At 43.1% G+C, this 16,765-nt stretch overlaps 1 protein-coding gene across 1 annotated transcript in view; it reads right to left on the bottom strand.

Annotated features, from left to right (window-relative positions):
- The window catches only part of RRAS2 (RAS related 2), a 117,670-nt gene extending 101,461 nt beyond the window's left edge, over nt 1–16,209 (bottom strand). The window contains exon 1 of the mRNA XM_059931187.1: nt 16,132–16,209. The gene's annotated coding sequence lies outside the window, so the exon portion shown is untranslated. The remainder of the gene's footprint in view (nt 1–16,131) is intronic.
- Between the last annotated feature and the right edge of the window lie 556 nt (nt 16,210–16,765).

A 16,765-nucleotide genomic window follows, 5' to 3' on the forward strand; every position in this document is an offset into this window, starting at 1 on the left:
GGTGGGGCTCTGCTCTTCCACACCTCTCAGCTACCACTATCAGGGTGACAGCAGCAGTACTGGTGTCAAAGGTGTTTATGTCTAGTGCATATTCTGATTAAGCAGCAGCCATGACATCCAACTTTGAATACCAACCCTGAGCATACTTTACAGCTTCTTAATGCTGGAGTTTCCCATCTGGCAGATGGCCCTCTTAGGTAGAACAACAATAAAAAGGATCAAGCCCCCCTACTCTGTGATATTCACTTGACCTTCAAGGAACTCACAGAAACTTTCAGCTCTGAGCAGTGGGTGTGCAGACTATTCCACTGCCCCACTTCTTCTCTCTGGCCTGCCATCCCTCTCCAATTTTATTCTCTCCTGCTCAGTTAGACATGAGATAGTTCAGTAATCTACTGCCTAGGCAGATGTCCAACTGTAGAATAGAATTCTGGTCTCTTCTTGCAGGCAACTGTAATGTTTACAAATGATTCTTTTGGAGCTCTCCCTCCATGCCCCAGCATGAGGCTTCAGGTAGACAAGAAAGAACCCACTCACCTTGAAGAAATGCTACAGTCTCCACAGGCCAACTATCCTCAAGAAATCTTTGCTGTCTTCCCTCCTCTATATTTTAATATATTTTGGAAAGGAGGGTATAGTAGTGGAGAGGTGATAGATGGTGGCAGCAGGACACATTCTGTACCCTCCTTGTAAGCCCAGGAGAAGATTGAAAGGTATGGGGGTATACCTCCAAATGTAGGCTGTTCTTTTTAGAAGGTGAGGTATTTAGTTATTTTCTGTTTTGTTTTGTTTTGTTTTTCCAGCTTTCAGCTTTAGTGTGACTGCAGGGCAGTAAGAAAATAACTACCAACATCCTATTAAAAAAATAATTCCTGGGAATTCCCTGGCGGTCCACTGGTTAGGACTCTGTGCTTCCACTGCAGAGGGCACAGGTTTGATCCCTGGTCAGGGAACTAAGATCCCACAAGCCTCTCCGTGTGGCCAAAAAAAGAAAAAATAAATAAATCCCTGCTCTTGGCAAAATTTTAAATACTGTAAATATAGATGTAATATAGAAAGTACAAAGCTCCCATAATCCCAGTTCTCTGAAAAAACACCAGTGCTAGCAGTTTGATAAAATTTCTTTAGACTTTTTTTTACTATGCATATAAACTTTATTAACTTTAAAAAACAGGATCTCATAGTGCAAATACTATTTTGTAACTTTCTTTGTTTCACTCAACAGAGTATCCTAGACATTCATAAGTTTTCTCACTGTCAGAGTATGGAGTTAAAAGTATTGAAAGGGGGAAAACCAGAATGTAGTGTTGAATTAGGATTGGTGGAAACTGATGAATTTCAATATATGTAGAAATATATATACTGTACATATAAATGTCTGTATGTGTGCATACATGCACACACACACAGATATACATAAGTATATTCCCTAGCTGCCCATTCTTAGGGTCTGGAAGGAGTGATATCCCAAACACAATGAGCATACCTAGCACTCAGTTTTTGGTTTCTAAAAACCATCCTCCACCAAAAGGAACCAGGGCTCCTTGGAGAAATGGTTGATTTAAGGGCTCAATGAGGGAATATACAAGATGAACCTGGAATTCGTATAAGGAAAATAAAGAAATGCTCAAAAAACAATGGGGACAGGTAAAAAGGACATAGAAGCAAGCTTGAGGGGACCCCCACCAGGCAAATCTAGAATAATTTGCACATCAAAATAAATAATGATAATAATGGAGTATAGGGGGCTTCCCTGGTGGTACAGTGGTTAAGAATTCGCCTGCCAATGCAGGGGACACGGGTTTGAGCCCTGGTCCAGGAAGATCTCACAATCTCACATGCCATGGAGCAACTGAGCCCATGCACCACAACTACTGAGCCTGCCCTCTAGAGCCCGCGAGCCACAACTACTGAGCCCGAGTGCCACAACTACTGAAACCCGTGTGCCTAGAGCCCGTGCTCCGCAACAAGAGAAGCCACTGCAATGAGAAGCCCGCGCACCTCAACGAAGAGTAGCCCCCGCTCGCTGCAACTAGAGAAAGCCCAAGTGCAGCAACGAAGACCCAACACAGCCAAAAATAAATAAATAAAATAAATAAATTTATTTTTAAAAAATGGAGTATAATCCACTATATAAAATATAAGCAATGAGTGCATACTGATATAAATAAATAAATAAATTGAAAACTTGATGAAGGATAGTATATTTGTATGGTTACAAAACACATTCCCACAAAATACTTATTAGTTACAAAAAGGAGAATTGTTGCTCAATGGATAGTTTCAGTATTGCAAGATTAAAAATTTCTAGACTTCTATTGCACAACAATGTGCATATAGCTAACGCCACTCTACTGTACACGTAAAAATGGTTACATGGTAAATTTTATGTTATGTGTGGTTTTTTAAAACCACAGTAAAAATACTTATTAGTTACAAAAAGAAAGAGTACTTTTTCAGTGGAGAAGTCTGGCAGACACCACCTTAATCAAGTGATCAAAGTGATCATTAGTGATGGAACAAATTGAAACTCTATACCACCTGATAGGATGCAATGGGAACACAGCATCATTCTTGTGATATATCTGCCAAAGCTGAATCTCGGGCAAATCTAAATTGAGGGAGTTTACAAAATAACTGGACCGTAATCTTCAAATGTGTCAAGGTCAGGAATGTCAAGGAAAGATGGAAGAACAGTGTCAGATTAAAGGAAACTAAAGAGACGTGACAACAAAATGCAACATGTGATTCTGACCTGGCATGCTTTTCTGCAGATGATCTCATTGGGATAACTGGTGAAACTTGCCTGGGTGTAATGTGTCAATGCTGAGTTCTTGATTTTGATGGTTGCATTGTGGTTAAGTAGGAGATTGTTCTTGCTTTTATCTTATTTTAATTTTAAATATTTATTTAGGCTGCACAGGGTCTTAGTTGCAGCATGTGGATTTCTTAGTTGCGGTATGAATGTGGGATCTAGTTTCCTGAGCAGGGATCGAACCTGGGCCCCCTCCATTGGGAACGTGGAGTCTTACCCACTGGACCACCAGGGAAGTCCCTGTTCTTGCTTTAAGGAAATACACACTAAAAGACTCAGTGGTGTTGGCTCATCATGTCAGTGCCTTCCTCTCAAATAGTTCAGGGGAGTAAAAGTTATTCCACGTATATTGAAATTCATCAGTTTCCACCAACACCTACATAGGTATTATACTTGCAAACTTTCTGTAAGTTTGAGATTGCTTTTAAAAATTACTATTCTTCTGGAGGAAGAAAAGAGTGTGGCACTAAAATGCTGATTAGAATCTGCCTAGGGGCAGGATTGTTGATAGAGGGCTTCCCTGTAGCTTCCCCATAGGCAGAAAACTGGCTTGTTCATTGGAGGATCTCATTCCTACCTTCCAGAGCGCCTGGTGTCTTTCCAATTCCTGAGGGTACGTTGTATGATATGGCAGGGAAAATCAATTTACTTCTTGTCAGGGTCCCCTGTGCAAGTTCCTTCTGCCTTAGTTTGGCTTCTCCCACAAGCAGAGCCTGAGACAAGAACTTGGGTGCAGAAGTTCATCTAGCAGATGATTCCAGGAAGTAGGAGTAAGGAAGCGGAGAAAAAGAAGTCAAGGGAAGAAGGAAAGGCCACCTGCTTTCTCTAGTTCAGAATGTGTCATTAAAGATGCGGTTTCTGTTTTTATTGACCTCATTGTTTATGTGGGCTAATTTCTGAGTAAAGAAAGAGAGGAAAAAGAACTTGATTTTGCTATCTTGTAATCAGAAGTCTACTAATTGATTCTTGTAATTTATTCAATACTTGTGCTGCTGTACGAAGTTCTCAAGCATTGTCCCCAGCCCTCCTAGGTCTCTCATTTCCCAGGGTTTCTGGCATTGCTGGCCCGTGAAGTGGGATTTGCTCATCCTAGGCAAACCACAGGTTAGGCTCTTTCCATCCAAGAAGGAACACATTACAGGCTCCACAATTTTCACAGAAGCATGTCAGCTCTGGTCCTGATGGTTTTATATTTAAGTGTGCGGATAGCCCTATAGTCATCAAATGGATGCCACAAGCCCCTACCAAGAAGCAAATCTTAGAAGTGAGTGCAGACTATCTTCTTACAAGAAGCACAGTTGAAATAAAAAAGCCCAGATGAGAGAGACTGAGAAACAAATGCACCACTCTCAGACAAGGTCAAATCCTCTCTTACGCAACATTCTCCTTTGTAGCATTTTACAATATCACGATTAAACAACTGTGAAGTCAATTGTCTGATGCCTAGCCCTCCTCCACTATAAGATAAGCTCTATGAAGTAGAGATGTGCTGTCATCTAAAACTGTTTCCTCAGCACCTAATAAATAGTTGGATTCCAATAAGTATTTGTGTAGTATGTGCTTTCAGTTGCAAATGACTGAAGCGCCAACTGAAATTTACTTTACAATACATTTAGAGGTAGGGTAGGTTCCCAGGTTGGTTGATACAGAAGCTCAACAATGTCATAAGAATCCTGGTTCTTTCCAGCTCTCAGTATGTCATCTTTGATGTTGACTTCATCCTTCAAGCTGCAAGATGACTTCAAGATGAGTTCCAGGCATCACACAAAATGCAGAGGAAGAAGAGAGAGCGTCTCTCTCTACGGCTCTTTCTTTGAAATAAAGAAACTTTTCCCAGAATCCTCCAGCAGACTTCTCCACTCTCATTGGCCGGAATTGGGTCATATGCATATTCCAAGACTCATCACAGGCAAGGGGTAAGACTGCCTTTAGACCAGTCAGCCAGGCCTCTCCCTTGGAGCTGGGAGCAAAGATCACTTCCCCTGATGCACATAGCTGCATGAGGGAGAAGTGGATGGCAGAACAAAATCATGGTTCTGTTAAAATGGAAGCTGGAGGCAACACAGAGTGTCCTCTGTGGGTTCACACACCATGGAGCTGTTGGCATAGCACACTGCAATTCTAATCTGCTAGCCTGGGCCAGACAGCAATCTCTGTAAGAGACATGGGCTGCCCTCACTACCCTCCCTTCCGATGTGGACTTCTCCCCGAAAACATTTCTCCTCTCTCTTTCTTGTTACCCACCTCCCCACTGAGTTCTGGAATCAGCCCCACAGACACAGCTTGTGTTTCCCTTGAGGTTTTTGCTACATTCCCATAGAAGACACTGCCTATGTTTTTGCTCCCTATCCTTTATATAAGAATCTGGGACTTCCCTGGTGGTGCAGTGATTAAGAATCTGCCTGCCAATGCAGGGGACACGGGTTCGAGCCCTGGTCCGGGAAGATCCCACATGCCACGGAGCAACTAAGCCCGTGCGCCACAACTACTGAGCCCGCGCACCTAGAGCCCTTGCTCCGCAACAAGAGAAGCCACTGCAATGAGAAGTCCACGCACCGCAGCGAAGAGTAGCCCCCTGCTCGCCGCAACTAGAGAAAGCCCGCATGCAGCAACGAAGACCCAACACAGCCAAAAAAATAAATAAATAATTTTAAAAATAAATAAATAAATTAAAAAAAAAAAAAAGAATCTGTGCTGAATTTCTCCTTGAATTACAAGTTTGTATCTGTGGACAAATATCCTCTCACCACACAAGGACAATTATACAATCCATCATCATTCTTTCTTACAGTGGTGAAACTTAGAGCTATGTGTAGAGCTCAGTAGCCATAATGATGTCATCCCAGGCTCTTGGTACCATTATGCTTATCCTTTCTCTAATACTGTGTCTAAGATCTGGCTGTTGTTGTTCCTTTATGTAATAAGTTGATTCTGGAAAACCCTGGACCCCAGGATTTTTGAGCCCTTGAGGAGAGACCAACTGGAACTGGACTTAGTTTGGTATATTTCTGCCTGGGTCAGCAATTGAAATCCCAGATTACATAGATTAATTTGATTTTAATTTGATTTCTGAAGCCCCTGACGAGATATTTGAACTGTATCCAAGTCAGATTCTTGGAATTGTTTTTTGAGGACCATGAGGCCAAAATACACCCTTATGGGCACGCAGGGGATAGCTCCTGCAGGGAATGGGCATCGCCACTGTTAATCCTCTTGGCAAGAATTCAGTCCTTTAGCCGGAAGTAAATTCTGGTGAGCCACCCCATAGACTGGGGTAAGGGAGAAACTTCCTTCTCTTTCTGGGCGAGTTTGGCTTGGTCTCTGAAGTGGGGATATTCCTGGAGAGGTCCTGGTGATGATGAACATTGACTCCTCCTGAGAGGCCAGGCCTAGAACCAGGCAGGGAGATGGACCAGTAGAGGATCCTGAGGAAGAATCTGAGTTTGTGCAGTCATGGGAAGTGATGGTCTTTTGTTATTCTTGCCTTTCTTTATTCTGGAGTCATCAGTCATCACTCTTTAAATGTTATGGGCTGGTCTCTGCTGGGGTATGGGACACTGAAGAGAAGATTTTGTCTCACATTTGAGCCAGAGAAGCCAAAAGGAGAGCAGTGCCCTCTGTGAAACCCAAATACTGTCAACTGGAGTTGCCAGCAGCGGACAGCTGGGCCCGCGGAGCAGCAACCTCAGGGATCATTACAGGAGAGGCAGCAGTTTGGTTGCATGGAGGGAAGGACGGAGAGAAAGAATAGGAATAATTCTCCCTCTTGTCTTCCTTCCCTCTCTTTTCTTTCTTCCTTTTCCCCTCTTTCTGCCTTTTTCCTCTTCCTGTCCTCTCCTTTCCTCTCCTCTCCTCTCCTTTCCCTCCACCCACCTCCTCCACCTTTCCCTCCTTCTTTTTAAATAGGCAATGTAGTCACATGGTCCTAAATGAAAAAGTATAAATGAAAAAAGTATAAAAAGTATATACCCCAGATATCTCGTCAACGAATCCCCTCCCCACCCTCATTACTAGTGTCTTTTCAATTCTTCCAGGGATATCCTATGAACACAAAAGCAAATATAAATATACATACAGTTGACCCTTGAACAATGCAGGGGTTAATCCACATATAATTTATAGTTGTCCTTCCACATCCACAGTTCCTCCATATCTGTGGATTCAAACAACAATGGACTGTGTAGTATTTTTTACTATTAAAAAATATCCCTGTGTAAGTGGCCCCATGTGGTTCCAACCCGTGTTGTTCAAGCGTCAACTGTAATACATATATTGTTCTTTATTCTATAAAAATGGTAGCATAATCTACTTACTGTTCTGCATTTTAAAAAATCCATTTAACAATATACCTTAGATATTCTAGCATAGCAGTACATAAAAAGCTTCCTCATTAAAAAAAAAAAAAGCTAGATGGTACTTCATTGTATGGGAACATTATATTTTATTTAATCTTTTCCTTTCACCAACAGTGCATGTTTTATTTCCCATGTGGGTAAATATATCTATCAGAGAAATTCCTAGAAGTGGACTTGATGATTCAAAGGGTATGAACATTTGTAATTTTGATATATGTTGCCAAATTGAGGAGGGACCTATTCTTGAACACATATGGAATAGCACCCTGAAACATTCTCAGAAATAATTGGGAGGGGACTTCCCTGGTGGTCCAGTGGGTGAGACTCCACGCTCCAAATGCAGAGGTCTGGAGTCAATCCCCGGTTGGGGAACTAGATCCTGCATGCTGCAACTAAGAGTTCACATGCCTAAATTAAGAGTCTGCATGCCATAACTAACAAGTCCTCACACCACAAATAAAGATCCCACATCCCGCAACTAAGACCCGGTGCAATCAATAAATCAAGCTCAATTTTTATTTTTTTAAAAAAGAGATAACTGGGAGAATCCATAAAGAAAATTTTTTTCCTGGCAATTGATTGGTGGGACTTAGTGGCTTAGGCCTAAAAATTTGGGTTAAGATTATATCTCCTGAGTAAAGGTTACTTATTATTGTGACAGATACTGGCAGGTATCCTCCCAAATCCATTCTCCCCTTCTTTCGTAGCAGTAGAGAGTAAGCCAGGCAAATGGCCACCTGTTTTCTAGCTAGTTCGCTAGATGTGGCCTTGTGACTAAGTCATCACCAATGAACTGTGAGTGGAAGTGAAGGATGCCACTTTGCCTCATTTGTTTAAAAAAAATCACTTGCTCTGGACTTCAACTCTATCCCCTTCTCACAAATGGAAACATGTACGAGTCATGCATGGCCCATCTTTGACCATGCAGATGAAGACAATGGCATTGAGGATGGCAGAACAATAAGATGGAAGAACTGGGCCCCTTAATGCTTGTACATATTGGAAGGGCTCTGCCACCCTGGCTTGCTTACCTTGGGGTTCTTTTGTGAGAGAGAAATGAGCTTCCATTTTCTCTGAGTCATTATATTTTGGGCCCCTTTGTTATAGCAACTTAGCCTTTACTCTAACATCCATCCAATATTTTTTTAGAAATAGGCTCTTTCTTGGAGTGTTACCCTCAGTATTTAAGCCAAATTATTTACTATATATATTCTGCCTATTTAAGAGAACTTACGACGGCTAAGCAAGGACCCTCCATAGAGTAGGCAATCCCTTTCTTCCTTCTTTTTATAATAGTTTTTGAGCATGTACTATATAATAGGTACATTGCTAAGTGCTAGGGATACACTGGTGAGCAAAACAAACACTGCCACTGCCCTCATTGGACTTTCCAATCTGGTGGAAGAGACACATTATTTAAACAGTCACACAAATAAATATAAAGTTACAAAAGTAATGAGTATGAGGGAAAGTAATGTTAGAGGAGATTGGAGAGGAAGTCAGTGGCCAGATCATGCAAGGCCTTATGGGCCATGGTAAGGCTGAGTGGTCTGCACCAAAAAGTAGCTGCTGATAAAGCCAGTCTTCTGGTCAGATTGACTCTGCCCACATATCCTCATCCCATTTTATTCACTTAACAGATATTTATTAATCACCTAATTAGCTGATAGCCATGAGGGGGTCTTTCTGGTCTTGGGAAGACAAAGTGCTTAGGTCTTAGGAAAACCTTAGGCATCATTGTACATATTCCTTGGAAAAGGGAAATTCTCCAATGAAGGCTGGGGACTTAACTGGGAAGGCATGAGTTTCTGCTCACTGAAGGTGTTCAAGCAGAAGCAGGATTTTTGCCTTATAGAGAAATTAGATTTGGAATTCAGGGATAGAACACAAGGTTTGGGACCTCAATGCCAAACAATACACTCAAGGTCAGCAAGGGGTGGCAGAGGTGGAGCAGGAAACCGCAGCTTCACACAGTTAATTCTGAACTGGCTGTCCTTGCTAAGGCCTTCCCCTCTTCTGGGCTGAGGCCGGAACTGCTGCCATGTGCCCCATCAGCATCCCTTAATGAGCCCAGGCTTCACCCCTGCTGGTGCAGCCTGAGTTTAAGAAAGAATTTCCCAGGGCCTGCCAGCTGCATGTAGGTTTTTCCCCAGCCTCCAGGAAGCCCCAACTCAACCTCACCTTTCCTCAAAAATCTCCAGGAAGGCTAAGGAGGATGGTGGGTTTTCCATCAATATCACTATCCAGGGAACAGCAAGATGATAGAGTAGAAAGAAACCTGGATGGGAAATCTGGTTATAGATCCATCATGTTGACAAATCACTTTCCCTCCGTTTCCTAATCTGTAAGAAAGGATGTAGAAGGGGAGGGGGCTTCCCCTCCAAGACCTCTTTCTGCTCTAATACTTGATAGTGGGGTTTCTCAATGTTTAGTCCCCAGTCAAGCAGCAGGGAACTTGTTATAAATGCAAATGTTCAAGGTCCACCCCAGACCCATTGAATCAGAAGCTCTGGGGTGGCGCCTAGCAGTCTGTGAACCACTGTTCTATAGTCTGGTCTCTATGGTACCCAGTGCCTCCAGAGCCTGCACCCTGCCCCTGGCAGAACGTGTGATGGTGTGGAAGCCTGCTGCTTAAGACTGTGCAGGATGTGCTTTGCACAGCTCCAGAGAGTACCCTTCACATTGCAGACATTCTAGATCTGTAGAGTTATTAAGACAATTTCCTGGAAGACAGCAGTCAAGTACCTTGAAGAAGGGACACATTTTTTTCCAATTGGATTGGAGGTGAAACTGGCAGGTTCTGGAATTTCAGGTTGGAAGCTGGAGCAGTCTGAGCTTAGCTGTAAGACCATCCTCATTTTCCAGCTTTCTGGGCATGAGCCACTGCTGCTGCTCTTACTATTTCAAAGCCTAAAAGGAGAGATTCCAGTGGAAACTTCCTCCTCTCACTGGCTTTCTCCTCCAGAAGGCATTTGCTTCAGGTCCAGTGATTCAGAATGGGAAAGGCCCTTAGAGACTTCCTTACCCAACCTCTTCATTTTACACATGAGGAAACTGAGGTCCAGAGAGGTTAAGCAATTTGCTGAAGGATACAGAGAATTAGTGGCACAGCCAGGAATAGACCTAGGTCTTTATTAGAGGTACATCTGCATTCAGGAGGGCTCCAGCCCCAATTCTGAGCATGTTTCTTTTGTGAATTCCACCTCCCACATCTACCTCCAAAACACACACACACACACACACACACACACACACGCTCCCTCCCTCAGGCTCCCACTGCTCCCGCTGTCTCCCTCTCCAAACCAGATAAGAAGGAAGGATGTGAAACTCAGTCTTCCATAAAGCTCATGGGACTGAGGTCAGCTTTGAGGATAGTCTTGAGCATTAAAGAAGTTGCATTTTAATTGGCATCAAAGCCTCCAAAGGTAAAGAAAAGATCTGCTGGCTTATTTTAGGCATTTAGAGCAGCTGGGGAAGGCGTGCTGGGAATGAAAAGTTTCCAGACCCCTCTAACTCCCACCCACATATGGCCCAGTGAAGCCCACTCTGCCTGCCTAGGAGATTCCCAGGGCCTGTGCAGCCACCGCCCATTACCAACCCTGCCAAATTTGGGAGGCAGCAGATTTAATTCCTTAACTCAGCCCTGAGTCAGAGGTGGCCCAAGCAAGCTTCAGAGCTCAAGCCAATGCTGTTAGGGGTGAAATTGCAAACTTCTCTCCTCAGGCTCCAACCACATCATCCCTGAATTACTAAGGCCCAAAGCAGAGAATCAGAAATTCTCCGGCAGCCTCCATAGCAGGCTTCCTCCCAAGGGACAACAGTTTTTTTCTGTGACTCTGAGCCCCACACGGGGGAAGTGTTGTCCTTCCCTCCCTTGCTGAAGCATTTCTAAATTGGGGAGCAGATAGGGGAAGTCTGAGTTAGGGGGATGGGAGGAGAGAGAGGAACGGGTTTGCCTCAACCAAGCAACCATCTGGGACTTCTGGCTGTAAAAAGAGTCAATTCAGGTCACAGAACGAGCTCCCCAGGGCCCAAAGCCTCATGGGAGAATCATAGTATCACAGATTCGGGCCCCTGGAGGTGGTCCCAGCTAGTGCAGGCTTTATAGGATGGTATTCAACGTGTCAATTAACTCAATTGTTATACCCACAGTCCCTCCGCTCATTGTAGCTGCAGCCAAGGGTAGCCCTACTTTTACCACTTGATCTTACCCCCCTTTGGCTACAACTGACTGGGAAGCGGAAAGCTGAACTCAAGTGTAACAAATCCACAGGCTGGCCAATGACCTATAGAATGTGATGGCACAAAAAGAGGAGTTGGGATAACTATATTTCCCCATTTAGGAATTTAAACAGAGAAACGCTGAGAGAATGAGGTATTTAGCAGCAGGAGCAGATATTCAGGGGTTCTGATTTAGAGAGAACCAGGGGCAATTATGATGAGCAGGCAAAAGTTGTAAGAAAACAGAAATTATGAAGGATCAGAAGCTGTGAGTGGTGGGGACTTCCCTGGTGGTCCAGTGGTTAAGAATCCACCTTCCAATGCAGGGGATGTGGGTTCGATCCCTGGTTGGAGAACTAAGATCCCACGTGCCACAACTAAGACCTGATGCAGCCAAAAATAAATAAATGATAATTTAAAAAAAGAAGCTATGAGTGGCGATAGTATTGAGAAAATGGAGCAGACATGTAGATGTACAGACTACCTGAGTCACATTCACAGACCAGAGCCATGAAGGGCCATGGAAACCCTGTTGTTAAGGTTCCCTTGAGCCTCTTTAGATCCAGAGCAATTTTCCAGACTTTATGGCCCAATGACACAACAGGGGTCCTCTCCTTAGAGTCAATAGGAAGTCTGTCTCCTTTTCCATTTCTCTCTCTCACACTCACGTCAGACACACTACTTGAGATGAATTGAATGTTTCTTTATTCCCAACAACCAAAAGAATGAAGCACAGCCTAATCTCAGATTTTTAATAAATAGAATTATTCAACAGAATGAAGGACAATGTTGAAAGAGCAAAATAAGATCACTTGCCATGCTTCTCCACTTAATAAAGTAACTACTGCTAACTGTAGTAGTTTTCAAGTATTAGACACATACTTCGGCATATCCTTGTACACATTTGGACACAACTGCAATTATGGTGAACATACATTTTGATTTTGACTTTTATTGGCTTATTGGGACTTTAGGAGGTATTTAGGAGAAGCATCGGGAAGCAATGAGGATTCAGGGAAGACCTCTACATTTCTGACCTGTGTCATTATATAGAACTATGTTGTTCTAGCCACATGTGGCTACTTAAATTTAAATCTAAATTAATTAAATGAGGTAAACTTTAAGTACCTCAGTTACTAGCCACATTTCAAGTGCTCAATAGTTACACATGGTTAGTGGCTACAATGTTAGCACAAACAGAGGACATTTCCATCATTGCAGAAAGTTCCATAAGACATTGGTATGAGATGTCCATTATCCTCTATCATAGGGGTAGGTAACTTTTTCCATAAAGGGCCAGATAGTTAACATTCTAAGCTTTGAAAGCCATATGGTCTCTGTCGCAGCTACTCAACTCTGCCACTTTAGCATGAAAGCAGCCAGACAAAATGTAAGCAAATGATCATGGCTGTGTTCCAATAAAACTTTATTTACAAAGAAAAGGCAGTGGGCCACATTTGGCCCTCACATTGCCTGTAGTACCCTTGCTCTATCTACCACGTCACCCTATTTGCTTGCTTCACAGCACTAAGCCTTTTGTAAGAATTACTTCTTTATTTTTGAATTGTCTTTCTCCCCACATTAGACTATAAGCTCCATGAGGTGAGCGCAGAGACTGTGTCTATTTTGCTCATCACAGTGAATTCCATACTGACAACACATGCTTAATTAATATTTGTTGACTGAATGAATGAATAATGTATTGCCCTTTACTGGACTAGGGAACACCAGAGAAGGAACAATTTTTTAGAGAAGATAATGAATTCCCTTAGGGACATGCTAGTTGTACTATAATTTATTTTTGTTATTCTCTTTGGAGTACCTTTCACCTTTAGCCTTCTTTAAGCCTCATTAGTCTGGAAGTCAATGACATTTTTCAGGAGCCAGAAGAGTTAGCGTTTTTTGGACTCACTCCCTGGAAGGCTGTAATCAGAGGCCCAGCCATGGGGGAAATTCCCTGGGGCATCAGCCACGAACCAAAGGGGCAGGAAGAGGACTTGGGCCTGGCCTGGCCCTACTGCACATTTGTCAGTGTTGGCTCCAACAACTTAGATCCTTTCCCATTCTGTTTGGACTGAGTGAAGTAGAAAGACCAAATCTGTGACCCAAGGGATTATTCAAAGCAGAATTTTCCAAAATTTCAGTCATTCAGTCATGTGCTCCCTTCGCAGTTTTTACTGCATTTCCATACCACCTGAAAACATGTTTACTGAATATTTCCAACCGTTTCAAAATCTCTAACATGTTTTTGCATAACTGAATCACTTTGCTGTACACCTAACACTAACACAACATTGTTAATCAACTATAATATAAAATAAAAATTTTAAATTAATTAACTAAAGTAAAAATAAATTTAAAAAAATCTTTAACATGTTTAAATTAGATTGGGTCACTCCTTGCTCAAAAACTCCAGTGACTTTCCAACTCAGAATTAATTCTAGAGCTCTTACCACGGCCTACAAGGACCGTGCAGTCCAGCCCCTGGATCCTTCTCTGACCTCATTTCTGCCACTCATTCAGTCCACTCCAGCCACATTGACCCCCACCTATTCCTCAAACATTCCAAGCCAGCTGCTGCCTCAGAGCCTTGCTCCACCTCCCCAGAAGGCCTCACTCCTCACAGTCATCTCCCAGAAATGCCTTTCTTGACCACCTTATATAAAATAGCAGCCTGCCAATGCAGGAGACATGAGTTCGAGCCCTGGCCCGGGAAGATCTCACATACCAAGGAGCAACTAAGCCCGTGAGCCACAACTACTGAACCTGCCCTCTAGAGCCCGTGAGCCACAACTACTGAAGCCCACGCACCTAGAGCCGGTGCTCCGCAACGAGAAGCCACAGCAGTGAGAAGCCATGCACCTCAACGAAGAGTAGCCCCCGCTCGCCACAACAAGAGAAAACCCGTGCGCAGCAACAAAGAACCAATGCAGCCAAAAATAAATAAATAAATAAATTTATAAAATAGCAGCCTTCTTTGCTCTTAACAAATACATTTTAGAATCAGCCAGAAAAATTTCACACACACACACACAAATAAGCAAACAAAACCCTGTCCATATATTGTTTGGGATCGCATACATTTCTAGAATAATTTAGGAGAACTGACACCTTTATAATATCGAGTCTTCTTCCTATAATGCTATATCTATTCATTTGTTTAGGTTTTATTTTATTTTTTTCATTAAAGTTTTACAATTTTCTTGATAAAGTCCAGGAACACAGCCTTTGTTAGATTTGTTTCTAGATGCATAAAATTATGTTGCTTTTGTAAAGGGTATCTTTTTTTAAAAAAATTACATTAGAAAATGTTTATTTCTGGTATATCATTTTAATATCTGTGTGCCAATTGTTATGACCCCATTTTTATGTTTAACATTTATTTGTGCCTTCTCTCTCTCTCTTTTTTTTTTCCTGATGAGTCTTACTGGTATTAGAAAGGTGTTAAAGACCTACTAGCACCCAACAGACACTCTTTTTTGGTGTAATCAAGAGTATTGAAAAGGGGTGAAAAGAGGAATAATTAAATATTATTTAATGCTGGTGTTTATGTGGAATCATTAAATCATTTTATGTCCCACCAAGGCTATCTGGCTACCATACTGGGAAACACTGATTTTTAAAAATTTCACAACCACAGTGAAGTAACTTTTTAGTTATCTGTTGCTTTGGCTCACCTCTGGACCTGTCTTTAGCTCAGGAGGTGATAGATGGATGCTGAGCTGGGAGACGTGGGTGTGGAGGGTGCCCCAGAGAAGTGGGGGACCCCAGAGTCTGGATAAGCTGAGGGACCTCCCTCCCTACCCCATCCTGCTGCCCACATTGCTTCCATGAGCAGCTGTGCACATGGAGGTATCCCCCAGGGAATGTTTCCGGGGGTGGAGGGGGCAGCCAGTGAGGGCCTCCCTGACTCCTGGGAGGCAGGAAATGGGGGCTTCTTAGAACCGTAGAGGTTTCCTGGAGGCCTATGAGAGCTGAGGCCATCTGGTGTTCTACAGCTTGCTTTTTGGTGGTGTTTGGAACGTGGAGGAGGGAGGTCCCTCTGGGGACATAACCTCACTAGTTGTAAATGCTGAGGCCCTGGGGATGTTCGTGTTGGGCTGGAGAAGGAGGCTTTCAGCTGCAGCTCTTCCTCTCTCACTGCTGGTCATCACAACCCCACACCCCTGCACCCTGGGCAGTCTTTGCAACCTGTGCTTGTCAAATCAAACTACGTCTTCTGAGAAATGTGATCATTTTGAGGGCTCCTTCTCTGAGAAACCCTTGAACTGAGGAAGGCAGGAAGCCGCAGGCTTCTGGGTGGGCAGAGCCTACCTGGGTTACCCACCCCCTACCTCAGAGGGGAGCGCAGCTGTTCTGAGTCATCAAAGAAGCCTAACAAATAACACCTTCTTGCATGTTAACACCATCAAAGGGGTCGGTGAAGGCCAGTTTATAGCTGGCTTGAGGGCGCTGAAAAGAATACAGACTTTGGGGCTAGGAGGCCCAGGTTCCAGCTCTGGCTCTTTCACCTCCTGGCCCTGCTTCTCAGATGACCTCTCTCAGCTGTGAAAACCAAATGACATCATGCTCGAATGTGTGATCCCATTTTTTAAAATTTTGCATACGTGAGTATAATGTAACCTAAAAAAGCTTGTGTTTGTATATGCTATATTAATTATCGTACCTCTAGCTGCGGCAGCAAATAAATCCGCAAACGTATAAAGACCCAAACATAATAGAATTTCATTTCTCACTCACGTTAAGTTCATGGTTGTTTGGCAGGTGGCCCTTTTCCCCTCAGTGATTCAAAAACCCGTTCCTTTCATTTTGTGGTTCTGTCGTCCCCCAGAGCTTCAGCAGGCAGGAGAACAGGGTGTGGAAGAGTCACGCTCACTTCCTGAAAGCTTTGGCCCAGAAATGACACACGTCCTTTCTGCTTACATTCCACGGGCAAAAAACGATATGCATGGTCACACCTGGGCGCAAGGATGGCTAGAAAATGTAATCCCTGCCCAGGTAGCTGCTCCTGGCAACAATTTGTATCAAGGAGAAGGAACTGAAATTCTGGAGGACACACCAAGTATGCAAAGAAAAAGTTTGGAGAATATACACTAACCTATTAACAGTGATTACCTCTGGGGAGTAAGATTAGAAAAGATGGAGAGTCTTTCACTTTTTACTTTAAACAAGTAATATTTTATGAACACATATCAATTATATAATTAAGAAAAGAACGACGGGCAGGTTCATTGGAAATTTCCGAGCAAATACATGTTATGTGTTGTTACGTTTATTATTGTTCTCTTGTCCAGTCCTAGAGTCAGAAAATACCACATAAGGAAAGAAGGCCTCTCTTACATGTCCTTCATTAGAGGCAGACAGGTGTTAGGGT

Source organism: Balaenoptera ricei, chromosome 8, assembly GCF_028023285.1.
Source record: "Balaenoptera ricei isolate mBalRic1 chromosome 8, mBalRic1.hap2, whole genome shotgun sequence".
Lineage (NCBI taxonomy): Eukaryota > Metazoa > Chordata > Mammalia > Artiodactyla > Balaenopteridae > Balaenoptera > Balaenoptera ricei.